A 14,597-nucleotide genomic window follows, 5' to 3' on the forward strand; every position below is an offset into this window, starting at 1 on the left:
AAGTAATAGACTTGAGATAAGAGTAAGATAAATTAAGTATTTAATGAATGGAGATGATATTGTATAAGACAATATCAATCAATATAAAGTGTCAACAATAACCATAAAAGAAAGATAAAAACAAATAAGTAAATAAATAGAAAAGTGCAGTGCAATAAATATTCACAAATATCAATGTTCACAAATATCAATTCAAACCTATCTGGGTGCACCCCTATATTTATCTACAATTTGATTATTATCTATTACAATATTGTAGGCGTTACAAAATACACATTAAAGTTATAAAAATATTCAGAATGTTCAATGTTCATATCATTTCAATCAATCCAATATGTTTTCAATTATTACAATTATGTACAGTATTGTGTCTGGTTGTCAATGGTGGGGGGAAAAGTCAAAGTCAGTCAGAGTCAGTCAAAGTCAATAGTCCTACCACCAGGAAGGGAGGCAGAGAAGGGGGGAAGTTCAATGAGAGTTCAAGTTCAATTCTGGGAGGCTCGCCATCGACTTTGAATCTCAGTAAAAAACCTGACCTGTGAATTCACATGGCCAGAAACAATCATGTATTTCAATAAATAAATAATCATGTGAATAAATAAAACAGTGGTAAAGTAAACCGTAGTATTTTGTCTTCAGTATTAGTATCATACTTAACTAGTTTCTAATAGGATAAATGTTACAAGTGTCATTTATGTTTTAAATGTAAACAGTTACGTTAGCTTATAGATTCATTAATGTGACTGCAGCATGTCGCTAAGCAATCAGGTTACAAGCTGTGCTATAAATGGCAGTTTAACATTTCACGCAGCCACGGACGGAGATAACTGCAGCTAATAATACTGCAGCTAGCTTAGCATAGTTTCCACGAACTCACCAGTTCGGAACTCCTTCAGTTCAGTTCAGCGTAGTTCAAATCTTGTCTTGTTATTTGCTTCGGGTATCTTTATATTTGGAAGGACACAGTACAAATCTAATAAATATGTGACATCTACTAATAATGTTTAAATGAATCAGGACTATGTTAACTGTTATTACCGTTGTTGGTGTCTTTTCTATCTTATCTCTGTTTTTATCTTCTATCGTTCTTCTTCGTTTTTCTTCTTAGTTCTATAAATACAAGGTTACAATTTATATAATGAAGCATAACTAATTCAATTACTGGCTAATTTATTCATTTAAATAGTTACCTTCTTATCTTTAACTTTCGTGCATATCGTTTTGTGTTCGTATCGTTCGTGTCGTTTATTCATTCAATTTGTTTTGAACTTTGGTTGCCCTAGCTACCAAGCTACCGTAGTGCAGGCTGCTTTCATTGGCTAAGGCTAGCTAGGGCTTAACCCATTGTTATCTGGGCTACACCCTCCCCCTTTGAACTCATGCACGTCCCGTTGCATGAACGACCAGGCTGAATATTGACTACAGGGGCTGTAAGGGCAGAGGGAAAGAGGTGTGAGTAGGGCCCACTGTTCTCAGTCAATGCTTCTGTGTATACTTCTGTTAGTCCATGGAAAAGGGCTTGGGCTATTGAAATCAAGGGGTTGCCCATCTGGGAATACTGCAGTCTCTTGGGTTCCACTCTGTGCCTCTGTGACCGTCTTGGAGGGTTCTCTGAAGGACCATTCTGCAACAGGTTGGCTTGAGGAAGGTCGCCAGGGAGTATCTCATCAGGGGTTCTCTCTGCTCCAACAAGTACGGTTTCAGTGTCGGATGAGTATGATTCCTCTTCAAGCAGTGGGTCTGAAGTTGACTCTAGACAACCCTCGGGGACTGGAGGGGGTGGATCTGAACTGGAACTTACAGCTGTGTCAGGATCTTGCTTCTGATGTTGAGCTGAAGTAGACTCTTGATAAACCTCGGGGACTAGAGGGGGCAGATCTGGGTTGGGGCTTAAAGTTGTGTCAGGATCTTGGTCTTGGTGTTGAGCTGAAGCAGGCTCTAGATAAACCTCGGGCCGATGGGGTACCTGTTCGGTATTGAGTCTGTGATCTACAGATGTGCCGGGGGTTGGAATACCATCTGTCCCAGATGTTGGATTGGTGCGGGACGTAAATTGGATAGAGCTGAAAGGAGGGGTTAAAAACTCGTCTTCAGAATCACTAGAGTCAGTGGCTTCTGTCTCATAGTCAGGAACAGTCTGACGTGTCTTGACTCGCCGTGTGATCTTAGGTTGAGGGGGCTCTTCATCTACCTTCTCAGTCACAGGAAGAAAACCACAGGGAAGCAAGAGGTCTCGATGGAGTGTCCGTGTGGGGCCATCTCTGGACTCTGATCTTACAGTGTAGACTGGGAGATCCCCAGCACGCTTGATGACAATGTGGATGTCCTTTTCCCACTTATCTGCCAGTTTGTGTTTGCCACGTAGCCGAACATTCCTCACTAGAACTCTGTCTCCGATCTCCAGGTCAGACGTGGTAACTTTCTTGTCAAACTGGGCCTTGTTTCGGTCAGCAACTTTTTGAGAGTTCTGCGCAGCCTTGTAGCTCTCCTCCAATCTGGATCTGAGGTTCTGCACATATTGTGAGTGCGATTTGTGCTCTTGTCCTTTGAAAGGCAAGCCGAAGGCTAGATCAACTGGAAGGCGGGGTTTGCGGCTCAACATCAATTCGTATGGAGTGAATCCTGTCACATCATTCCGTGTACAATTGTATGCGTGAACGAGTGGCTTTACATATCCTTTCCATTGAGACTTTTGTTTATTTTTGAGAGTTCCTAACATTCCAAGTAATGTTCTGTTGAATCGTTCTACAGGATTACCCCTTGGGTGGTATGGGGTAGTTCTGATCTTCTGAATTCCTGAGACTTGACACAGCTCCTTGATCAGCCGAGATTCAAATTCAGGTCCTTGGTCACTGTGTAATTTCTCAGGGATCCCATAGCATACAAGGAAATTGTCCCATAGACACTTTGCAACGGTTTTGGCTGTCTTATTGGGAGTAGGGATGGCAACTGCAAATTTTGTAAAATGGTCTGATATCACAAGGATGTCTTTGGTGTTACTTTGATCTGGCTCCAGAGAAAGGAAATCCATGCAAACAAGCTCTAATGGCCTTGATGTTCTAATGCTTACTAGCGGGGCTGATCTTTCAGGAAGACTCTTTCTTCGAACACATCGCTCACAGGTCTTTATTTTGTTTTCTATGTCAGTGGACATTCTTGGCCAATAGAATCTGCTTCTAACAAGATCAAGTGTTCTGTCGATTCCCATGTGTCCCATATCATTATGCAAACTATGCAAAACAGTTTCTCTGAATTCTTCAGGGAGGACAAGTTGATGTGTGGTCTGATCTGCGTCTTGTCTTCTACGGTACAGAACTCCATTGTGTAATTCCAATCTATTCCATTCTCTTAACAGAAGTGGGAGATCGGGAAGCTCCTTCCGTACAGTGGGAGGTGGTTTCTCTCCAAGCTCCATCTGAGTGATCACCTCGCGAATAGCGGAATCAGTTCTCTGTTTTTCTCTCAACTCAGACTGTGACAGGGACGGGATGGATGGTAGTCCATGGCAGTTCTCCGAAGCATAACACTCTGGTAGCGCATCTGCGGAGATGGCAAGAGACTCGACGAGGGTGATACCACAACCACTTGAACCCTGGTCGCTGGAGACTCTGACCAGACGGCTTTCACAGATGGCCTTGACTACGTCCACATCCTGGCTAGCGGTGCTTGTGGTCTCTGTGTCAGCAAAAAGGCGTTGAGTGAAGTGGTGAATGCGTTCCTGCTCTTTCCTGGATTGGACATCGTTGAGGAGTTCTCCATGCGGTCGTCTTGATAGACCATCGGCATCTATATTCAACTTGCCTGCCCTATACTGTAGTTTGAAGTCATAATTAGACAGGGCTGCAAGCCATCTATAGCTAGTGGCATCTAGTCGTGCAGTGGTCAGTATATATGTTAGGGGATTACTATCGGTAAAAACTGTAAATTGATTTCCATAGAGATAATCTTTAAACTTCTCAGTTACTGACCATTTGAGGGCGAGAAACTCTAATTTGTGGGCTGGATATCTGGATTCACTTCGGGATAGTCCTCTGCTCGCAAATGCTATAGCTCTTAATTTGCCTTCTTGCTCCTGGTACAGAGCGGCTCCCAAGCCAGTGGTACTGGCATCTGTGTGGAGGATGTAAGGTGACTTCGGGTCTGCAAAACCCAGGACTGGAGCTGATGACAGTTTGCAGATTATAGTGTCAAATGCTTCTTGACAATCAGGTGTCCAGCGACAGCCAAAAACTTCCTTCGGGTGGAAATAACAAGGTTTCGGTGGATGCCCAACTGCCGGTTTATGAGGTGGATGCCCAACTGCTGCTGTTAAAGGTGGATGCCCAACTGCCGGTGTATGAGGTGGATGCCCAACTGCCGCTGTTGAAGGTGGATACCTAACTGCCGCTTTTAAAGGTGGATGCCCAACTGCCGGTGTATGAGGTGGATGCCCAACTGCTGCTGTTATAGGTGGATGCCCAACTGCCGCTGTTAAAGGTGGATGCCCAACTGCCGCTTTTAAAGGTGGATGCCCAACTGCCGGTGTATGAGGTGGATGCCCAACTGCTGGATCAGATTTCCTTTTGGTTCTTGTATTTTTATGGACAGGTGGATATCCTCGAGTTAATTCATTAAGTGGCCGGACTATTGTAGAGTAGTCTTTTATGAATCTGCGATAATATCCAGAAAAGCCAAGAAATGATCTTAATTCTTTCAGGTTTCTGGGAACTGGCCAGGTTTTTAAGGCTCTAACTTTCTCGGGGTCTGTCTCAACTCCATCACGTGACACTATGTGACCAAGATATCTGACCGATGTTTGAAAGAATTTACATTTTTCAGCAGACAGTTTAAGACCATACTCTTTCAGGCGACTTAAAGAGTCACTTCACCCCATAACCCCACCCACTTCACATTTCTGAAAACGGCTTTGAAAATGGGCGAGACGTTCTGAAATTTGGAGAGAGAGTGCAGCACTGCTGCAACCAATCAACCATGGTGATTTCGTGTCAATCTGGGAATGAGTGCTGCAGACATGGTTTATCACAGGTAGGCTAATCAGGGCAGCTGCAGGTGTTGGGGCGTTTCAGTCCTAATTTGTAACGACCCGGTGACGTAGTGTCGGACTAGAAGTGCAGGACAACGTCAGCATTCCAATAGTATTTTGGACCAACATGCCATGGCATGTTTTCAAACGGTAGTATGCGCGAGAGAGCAATATAATAATAATAATAATAATAATAATAATACATTTTATTTGTATTGCACTTTACACCAAATCAATGACCTCAAAGTGCTACAATGCACACACAATATCTCCAATACAAAATCAGACGAAATGTTACTTTTGTCGAGAAACACGATTTTTGTCAATATTAACCCTGGTAATAGTACAGTTCACCACTTATGAGTATTTTCAATCGATCAACAGCTCAAAAAACCTATTTTAGGGTGCAGTGACCCTTTAACACTCTCATCAGTCTTGTCTCGTGTTCCTCTAATGTCCTTGAAAACACAATGATGTCATCCAGGAATACAATGACTTCTTTCAAGTTCATATCGCCCATACATTTTTCCATCAACCGCTGGAATGTGCTCGGGGCATTGATGACACCTTGGGGCATGCGGTTGAACTCCCAAAATCCCAAGGGGCAGACAAAGGCGGTTTTAGGTTTATCTGATTCCTGAACTTCAATTTGGTAATAGCCTGATTTCAAATCCAGCACTGAAAACCATCTTGATCCATTTAATGTTGAAAACGTCTCTTCCAGATTTGGGAGTGCATATGCGTCCTTTACTGTCTGGAGGTTTAACTTCCTGTAATCAATACAGAGACGGACATCTCCATTCTTTTTCCTCACTATGACAATGGGCGAGGAATAGGGGGACTCAGACTCACGAATCACTCCAGCTTGTAAAAGTTCTTGTATGTGCTTACGAACAGCTTCTAAGTCTTGGGGGTGTATGGGACGAGCTCTGTGTCTGAATGGTGTTTCATCTGACAGCTTGATTTGATGTTTCACATGTTCAGTCTTTCCAAAATCCAGATCATGATGAGCAAAGACCTCAGACATACTTGTTAGTTTCTGTGTGATTCGCTCTTTCCAGTCAGCTGGGATAGGGGAGTCATCAAAGTTGAGTTTAATCTTCGATCTTTGCGTTTCACTCGCATCTTTAGCACTGTCCACACTGTGTTGCGACACGATGCAGTGGAAAGCTCCCAATTCCGCAATGACACATGAAGATGGTATTGTGACGTCATGTTCAGATACGTTCGAGATGACAACAGGGACTTTGTATGGTGAATGAGTAGGGACAGCAATCAGGCAACTTTTCACACACAGACCACCTGGCAAGGATGACTGAGTTGGGTGCTCCATAATGGCCCATCTTCCTGTGCTTCCAGCACTGGCTGACCCTTCAAGGACGACTATTTGACCTGCAGAGATGACTGCTGGCGTTCTTCCAAGCGTGGTAACTAATCCTACTGTACTGTTGGTGTTCTGTTTGTATCTCAGTTCTAATGTATTTAATACGGCTCTGTATCCATAGGGACCAGGCTGGTGGGTTGGGGTCTTTACTTCTGAGTAATTTTCATAAAGCACATCGAGCGTGTTGGTGCCTATCAAAACTAATGATTGGCCATTGGGGTGTACATCTGGAACAACAAGAGCAAGGGTGGGTATCTGAAGATCTACTCCAAGGAAGTCTTTGTGGAAGGTGACTAGTATCTCTATGTAGCCTAGATAAGGAACTGCCTGTCCAGCTGCACCCTCAACTTCTAAAAGGTCGTGAAGGGATTTTATAGGCTGATCTGAGAGGTACTTGTCATAGAATGACTCTGGAATGGTCGTTACTTGTGACCAGAGATGGGAGTAAGTCACACATATGCAAGTCTCAAGCAAGTCTCAAGTCTTAACCTTCAAGTCTCAAGCAAGTCCCAAGTCGTTTTTGTGAGGGTCGAGTCAAGTCAAGTCAAGTCATAGCTTAGGTCGAGTCAAGTCAAGTCAAGTCATAGCTTAGGTCAAGCAAGTCACAAGTCAAGTCATATAATAAGCTGGAAGACAAAACCGTCTTAAAACTTGAAGAGACGGCAGCTTCCTTTGCACAAAAGGGCTAACACATAGAAGAAGGGGATATAAGGCTAAAGAATAATTAAAAATGCTCACTAGGACCAGCAGGATCAGAATTACTAGAAACGACTACAGGGCCTGGTGTACCAAATTACCAGACAGAGTGTGTGTATGTGTGTTTATCTCATGTTTTCATTGCATAATATTCCATTAATAAATACCATATGGAAATGAAATGGAGACACTTCTATGTTAGGCTACTACAATTTACTCTTGAAAGTGGCCCATTTCTCATTTATGTCATACATCTCTCATATACTTATACATTTACAGTAATAGGGTTTGTGCATGTTGTTTGGCTGTTATACTTTATGATTTAACAAAAATTAAAGCAGCTAGCGCTAACAAACTAACAGCTACATTGATGTGGTAGACCAGGAATGGGCAACTTTCATGACTAAGAGGGCCACAATTTTTATCATCAGCATCAGAGGGCATACTGTATGCTCCCACTCCATTTTTAAGAATGTATAGACATTTTCTAACGCCCATGGTGTGAGTACAGATGTGATGTAGGCCTAACATCCATCACATCTGTAGCCTACTCTCATCCAAACGCAAAGAAGTAGCCTACTTGCAGTCATGCATGATTTGTCTCAGCTTCCCCTCGACATTATCGAGAATGTTGACAATTATGTGCGTCGGGACAAAGACCGTTTCGAAGTTTTTATCTCCACCAATGAGGTTATGGTTTTATCGGGGTTTGTTGGGTTGTCTGTATATGTTTGTTTGTTTGTTCGCAAGATAACTCAAAAAGTTATGGATAGAGGCCAGAGGAGGTGATCTGTTCGCTTGGAGGAGGTTTGCGCAGTGATTTTCAGATACCGTATTTCAGTCTAATTGTCTGTTATTTGATAGGCGGGATCAATGTGAAACTAAGTCAACATGATAAAACGTAATGTGATGCAAAAAGCAAGCTCTTGTCACGTTTGACTGATGGAGATGGGATGTTAGCTGCTAGCTAACGTTAGATTAAAAAAATAATGTGAAATTAGCTAGAGACATTTCTTACTTTTCTTTGTGCAGTCGGAAATGGCGGATACAATTTGACGTGGTGCTGGATGTGTCGGATATTTTTGCGCTGCACACTTTGCGTTTCTTTTCGTTTCTTTTGTTGAGTTGAATCGTCTTTAAATCCAAATGTTATGATTTTGGAAACTGGTAACAGCTTCCATCGTCTTAACCCCGACCGCTCTACTGTAGATGGCGGGCGCGTCACCTAGCACGGTAGCACCTAGTAGAGAGGTTGCCAGGTTCGCCCACATGCAACAGGAAATATCCAATCGAAAATAGTTTTTATTATTATTATTCACCAATTAACCAAGACAACAATGACTTGTCGAGTCATTGCATGCAAGTCTAAGTCAAGTCTCAAGTCATGAGTAGCAAGTCCAAGTCAAGTCAAGTCTTTTCTCACTGTTGATCAAGCTAATCACAAGTCCTCAATCTGGCGACTTAAGTCTGACTCGAGTCAAGTCACTAGACTCGAGTCCCCCATCTCTGCTTGTGACCCAGTATCTAGTAAACAGCTGCAATCTTCACCTGCTATGTTGACTAGAGCTGTGCATTTAGATCCTATTAATCCTCTTGGAAGTTTACAGATGGATTGTTTGGTGCTCGATTGTTTAAGGTGAGCTCGATGTTTGTGCTTGTTTTTCGCAGGACATGATTGATAAGTTACAGTCCCCATTCGTCCCGTAATGGAGGCTGTCTCTAGTTTAACTGCTCGCCTGCAAGGTCGGGGTTTTCCATCTCCCATATCTGTTGTTTTTCCTTTAACTGTCTTCTTTTCTCTGCTACAAGAGCTGGGTTCGGTCTTTCATCACAGTTTGGCTTAATGTGGCCATCTTCTCCACACTGGAAGCAATACCAAGGTCTGGGTTTGGAGGATGGACTCGGTGTAACATGCTGTATGGACTCCCTCACTGCCTGTTCGGATTTCTTTTTCTGCCATGGCCTACTGCTGGCGCCTCTTCTCGCATTGGTGGTTGAAGTGGGCTGGGGCTTTGTGGTCATTGCTGCCAACTGACTTTGAATCGCTGCTACTTGTTTAGTGAGTTCATGGGTGAGTGTACTCAAGGTGGAAAATGACTCTTGTTCTTCACTGCTGCCATAAGCAGAATGTACTTGTGAGGACACTTTCTGTCTTGTGGTGCCTAGGTGTTGTCTCATACGCATGTCTTTGGTTGCGTGACGATCTTCCTCTGTTCGCAACAGTAGTAGCAACTCTGCGAATGACGGGGGACAGGATTTTCTTTGTTTGAGCTGGAGCTCAGACAGAATGGAATTATCCCAACAGCCTCTACAAAACTGCATGAGAAGATTCCTATCTGCTTCCTCACTTCCGATGCCACCTCTTTTGACAGCCTGGTTCAACGCCACTTGCAGTCGTTGCAGGTAGGCTGACGGTTTCTCACCAGTATCCTGAAAGGTACCCAAGAACTTGGCATATAGCTCATCGCCATCTTGAACAGTCCCATAAGCAGAATCTAACAGTTGAAGATAAACGGCGGGTAAACTGTTGGGGCTCAGGTGTTTGACAATGTCGGTGGCAGGAGGCAAGAGGCTTTCAAGTATTCTCCGTGAACGTTGTAGGTCTGATATGGCAGGGTCACTCATCATAAGTTCAACACTGGAACGCCAGGTATCATAATCGGGTTCATTAGGGGGTCTGGGGGCTTTTCCAGAAAAGGCACGTAGTTTAGGGCACGACTGCATCTGCAGACCCATGTCTCCTCTTTTAACAATGTGTTCAACTACTACTCGCTGCACCTCAGGGGGGTTTAAATCATTGCCAGTTAAAACAGGGGCATTATTTAGTGTGCTAGCGTGTGGAGTGGAGGGCACTGATGTCTCTGTGTAGGGTCTGGGGTTTGGCACTGATGTCTCTGTGTAGGGTCTGGGGTTTGGCTCTGTGTTATTAGATGATGCAGGGGGTAAATCAACAATTGACTGACTAATTTCAGACATCATGTCTTTAAGAACTTCAGCAAAATTCTTCCCACTACGTTTGGCAATATCTTTGAGTTCAGCAAGGCAGGCTTTAGTTGTGTTATGTACTACAGTTTGTGAGTAAACACTGCTAAGAGCTTGTACTTGGTAACTACTGTCACCCCCACCATGAACACAGGGCAGTTTTGGTTCTAAAGCTTTTACAGCAGCGCCTGAATTGTATTCTACAATTAAGCTGGGATATAACTCTGAAGAATGATCCTCAATCGGTATTATTCTGTTAATGGATCCATACTGTTTAAGGAAATCTAGAGCTTCCTCATCTTTTTCATTTCCAGTAATGCCTCTAACTAAAACGGCATTTGGAATTTTAACGGCATGGTTCTGAACAACATCCATGTTTATTTGATCAGTGTTAAGACACTCAGTATTGAAATCGTATTTTAAAATATTAATATTATTGTAAGCTATATTAATGGCAAGGTTTATGGTAATAAATAGTACAATATAGAAATATTTTAAGACTATAAACTATACTTTACATCAATCATCTACCTCCTGGCTGGCTCGCCATAAATTACTGTAGCACACGGCTCGAATAAATATATAAAGTGCTGATAATAACATTAACTGGACCAATATTCAGAAGCGTAGGGTCGTCTACTGGAGGTAGTGTTGATGCAAGTAATAGACTTGAGATAAGAGTAAGATAAATTAAGTATTTAATGAATGGAGATTATATTGTATAAGACAATATCAATCAATATAAAGTGTCAACAATAACCATAAAAGAAAGATAAAAACAAATAAGTAAATAAATAGAAAAGTGCAGTGCAATAAATATTCACAAATATCAATGTTCACAAATATCAATTCAAACCTATCTGGGTGCACCCCTATATTTATCTACAATTTGATTATTATCTATTACAATATTGTAGGCGTTACAAAATACACATTAAAGTTATAAAAATATTCAGAATGTTCAATGTTCATATCATTTCAATCAATCCAATATGTTTTCAATTATTACAATTATGTCCAGTATTGTGTCTGGTTGTCAATGGTGGGGGGAAAAGTCAAAGTCAGTCAGAGTCAGTCAAAGTCAATAGTCCTACCACCAGGAAGGGAGGCAGAGAAGGGGGGAAGTTCAATGAGAGTTCAAGTTCAATTCTGGGAGGCTCGCCATCGACTTCGAATCTCAGTAAAAAACCTGACCTGTGAATTCACATGGCCAGAAACAATCATGTATTTCAATAAATAAATAATCATGTGAATAAATAAAACAGTGGTAAAGTAAACCGTAGTATTTTGTCTTCAGTATTAGTATCATACTTAACTAGTTTCTAATAGGATAAATGTTACAAGTGTCATTTATGTTTTAAATGTAAACAGTTACGTTAGCTTATAGATTCATTAATGTGACTGCAGCATGTCGCTAAGCAATCAGGTTACAAGCTGTGCTATAAATGGCAGTTTAACATTTCACGCAGCCACGGACGGAGATAACTGCAGCTAATAATACTGCAGCTAGCTTAGCATAGTTTCCACGAACTCACCAGTTCGGAACTCCTTCAGTTCAGTTCAGCGTAGTTCAAATCTTGTCTTGTTATTTGCTTCGGGTATCTTTATATTTGGAAGGACACAGTGCAAATCTAATAAATATGTGACATCTACTAATAATGTTTAAATGAATCAGGACTATGTTAACTGTTATTACCGTTGTTGGTGTCTTTTCTATCTTATCTCTGTTTTTATCTTCTATCGTTCTTCTTCGTTTTTCTTCTTAGTTCTATAAATACAAGGTTACAATTTATATAATGAAGCATAACTAATTCAATTACTGGCTAATTTATTCATTTAAATAGTTACCGTCTTATCTTTAACTTTCGTGCATATTGTTTTGTGTTCGTATCGTTCGTGTCGTTTATTCATTCAATTTGTTTTGAACTTTGGTTGCCCTAGCTACCAAGCTACCGTAGTGCAGGCTGCTTTCATTGGCTAAGGCTAGCTAGGGCTTAACCCATTGTTATCTGGGCTACACTTACGCCCCATAGGATTCAATGGAATGGCCAGCTAGCCACGGTCTACTTGTTAGCATGGCGGCCGCCATAGAGCTCGTAAGTCACGCCCCGATTTTTCCCCTTCCGTTTTCCCCATGGGACCTTAAGCTTCAATCTTTTAACATGAGAGGGGATAGATATCTTCTGTTCCCAGTCCTTGTATGACCTGCATTACACATATGCTGATTTAGGAACTAAATATGAAATGTTCATGCAGAAACATTGTCAATTTGTTCAAAGATTGTCCAGATAAATGATGTTAAAATAACGTTCGGATAACAGACTACATTTGTCGCACAAGTCACGTCACTGTCATTGTCCCTCCAACTTTCAACACTAGATCGCTAACGTTAGTTTGTGCTAAACTCAGTATGCCAGTTTGTTTTGCTCCTCAGTGGTTCCCGAAAAACCAAATAGCAGGAGTAGCTGGATAAAACTTATCAGGTGGGAGATATGTGCACATGAAATTAACTTATAGTTGACTTAGCTGCTAACTCGATTAGCAGCTAACAATCGTCAACAGCTAATCGCCTGGATGCTCTGTTCCCGCACCTCGACGTTGAGAGGTGACGTTGCTGTAGTTCGTTAAGTGCTCCAGCAAATATCTTATCAGTATCAAGCTTCTCCCCACTAGATTGTTACGTTATCGGTACTAAAAATTCTATAAAAATTTCAGGAACAGCATATGTGTTATGTATGACCCAATTCAAACGGGACCAAAAAAATAATTTAATTCCGCTATTGACTTACATGCATCAGAATTTCTTTTTGAGGTCCCATGTACAGGAAATGTACCGGAACTTGAATGGCGTCACTTACGAGCTCTATACTGTCTACACTCTCAGAACGTTCGCTGCCCCCTTGGTTTTTATGCGGAGAGTTCCCTGAACCTCCTTTTCTCAGCACTTCGGTCAAGTGTTTATTGTTGCTAGGTTACCAAAACCGTCTGCTGCCAGCACGTCTTTTTAGAATGTTTGACTAATGCTAGCTAACTAGCCAACGAGCTAACTGTCAGAGCAGCAGTTGTTCAGGACTCATTCAACACACAAAAATATGACTTCAACAGACTAAAGGACCTCATTTGGCATTCAAATAACACAACAAGTGGCCCGCCATCATTTGGAAACTAAACCACATAGCACTAGCATGACAGTTGTGTTTATCAGTTTATCTCCGAGGTCCAGCATGGGTCCAAGGCATGCTTAACGTCATTGTTCACTCCCAAATTGCGTGTGACGTGCTGCAAGGCAACGCCTCCCTTAACTCGCCTCTGAAACCGGCTTCAAACAACCCCGGGACCAAAACACGTCTACCTTTCACATTGCGAAACCCCCTGAACCCGCTATTTCTTAAACGCTAATGTATCGTTTCTAAATGTGAAAGGGGCTTGTGTTTCACCATTGAAATGAACGGGGGACTGTTCAGGCGTTTACATCACTGCCCCCTGGTGAGCAAGCCCACTCTTGCAGCTCCTCCAGGGAGATGCACATTTCTAGTTCACTTCCGACAATTTCACTGCATTCTTTACTTTAGTAATCATATGCATGTGACCAATATTATTGTTGTGTCCTTGTATCATCCACATGCCCCCATTACTAACCTGGCCTAGTGTCACGAGCTGACCAAAGAGGAACAATTTGCTTTCAAAAAACCTACACTGCATATCACATAATGTGTCATGAACGAACAAATAAGTTGAAAGCGTATCTTTGTACCCTACATGTGTGTGGTCTAATGCCACCTAGTGACAGCCATCATAGACCTCTGAAGTTCGCCTACAAAAAGGATCCAAAGCTGCCATCTTTGCCCATATAAGGAGATCCGGGAGTTAATTGAAGCTAACTGCCTATGGCAAGTTGCATTGTAAGTTAGCTTTGGGGTAGCAAAGATCAAAGTGTGCCGTCTTCACCTGCCGAAGATCACAGTATCCACTAGAAGGCAGTGGACAAAACTGTGTAGTGAAAAACGTCTGCATTTCAAATGTCATCATCCCCGCGAGAGTTTAACAGGTGCGATAATTGAAAAACCCCATGTTATTTTCCCATAGAAAAAATCTCAAGATACCGGATCTCCTTATTTGGGCAAAGATTGTGGCTTTTTTGTAGGCGAACTTCAGAGGTCTATGGTAAAACATCATACCCAACAAGAAGTGAGCAAATTCTTCCAATGTAGAACAACATGCAACATGCAAAACCAACTAGCACACATCAGATATGTACATTTGACAAACGCATCACATGTCAGCGCTGTGTTGGATTTGGAAGCGTCACAGGTGCAGACGGCAGGTGCTCGGACCCACCATTGCCGCTTGTGGTTATATTTACTGTGTGTGTGTGTGTGTGTGTGTACATTTTTATATTAAGACTGCATATGAGTATGAGTATGTGAGCAGTGCCTGTCAGTGGAATACACTCATTCATTATTTTGCTTTGTATTTTCGTTTTTGAAAGTTGGTTATCTATGATGTTTTTGT

The 14,597-nt window shown here is 42.1% G+C and overlaps 1 protein-coding gene across 3 annotated transcripts in view; it reads left to right on the plus strand.

Annotated features, from left to right (window-relative positions):
* Positions 1 to 14,597, plus strand: part of LOC134059858 (adhesion G protein-coupled receptor E2-like) — a 44,857-nt gene that overhangs the window by 14,437 nt on the left and 15,823 nt on the right. The window lies entirely within an intron of this gene.

This window comes from Sardina pilchardus, chromosome 16, assembly GCF_963854185.1.
Source record: "Sardina pilchardus chromosome 16, fSarPil1.1, whole genome shotgun sequence".
NCBI lineage: Eukaryota > Metazoa > Chordata > Actinopteri > Clupeiformes > Clupeidae > Sardina > Sardina pilchardus.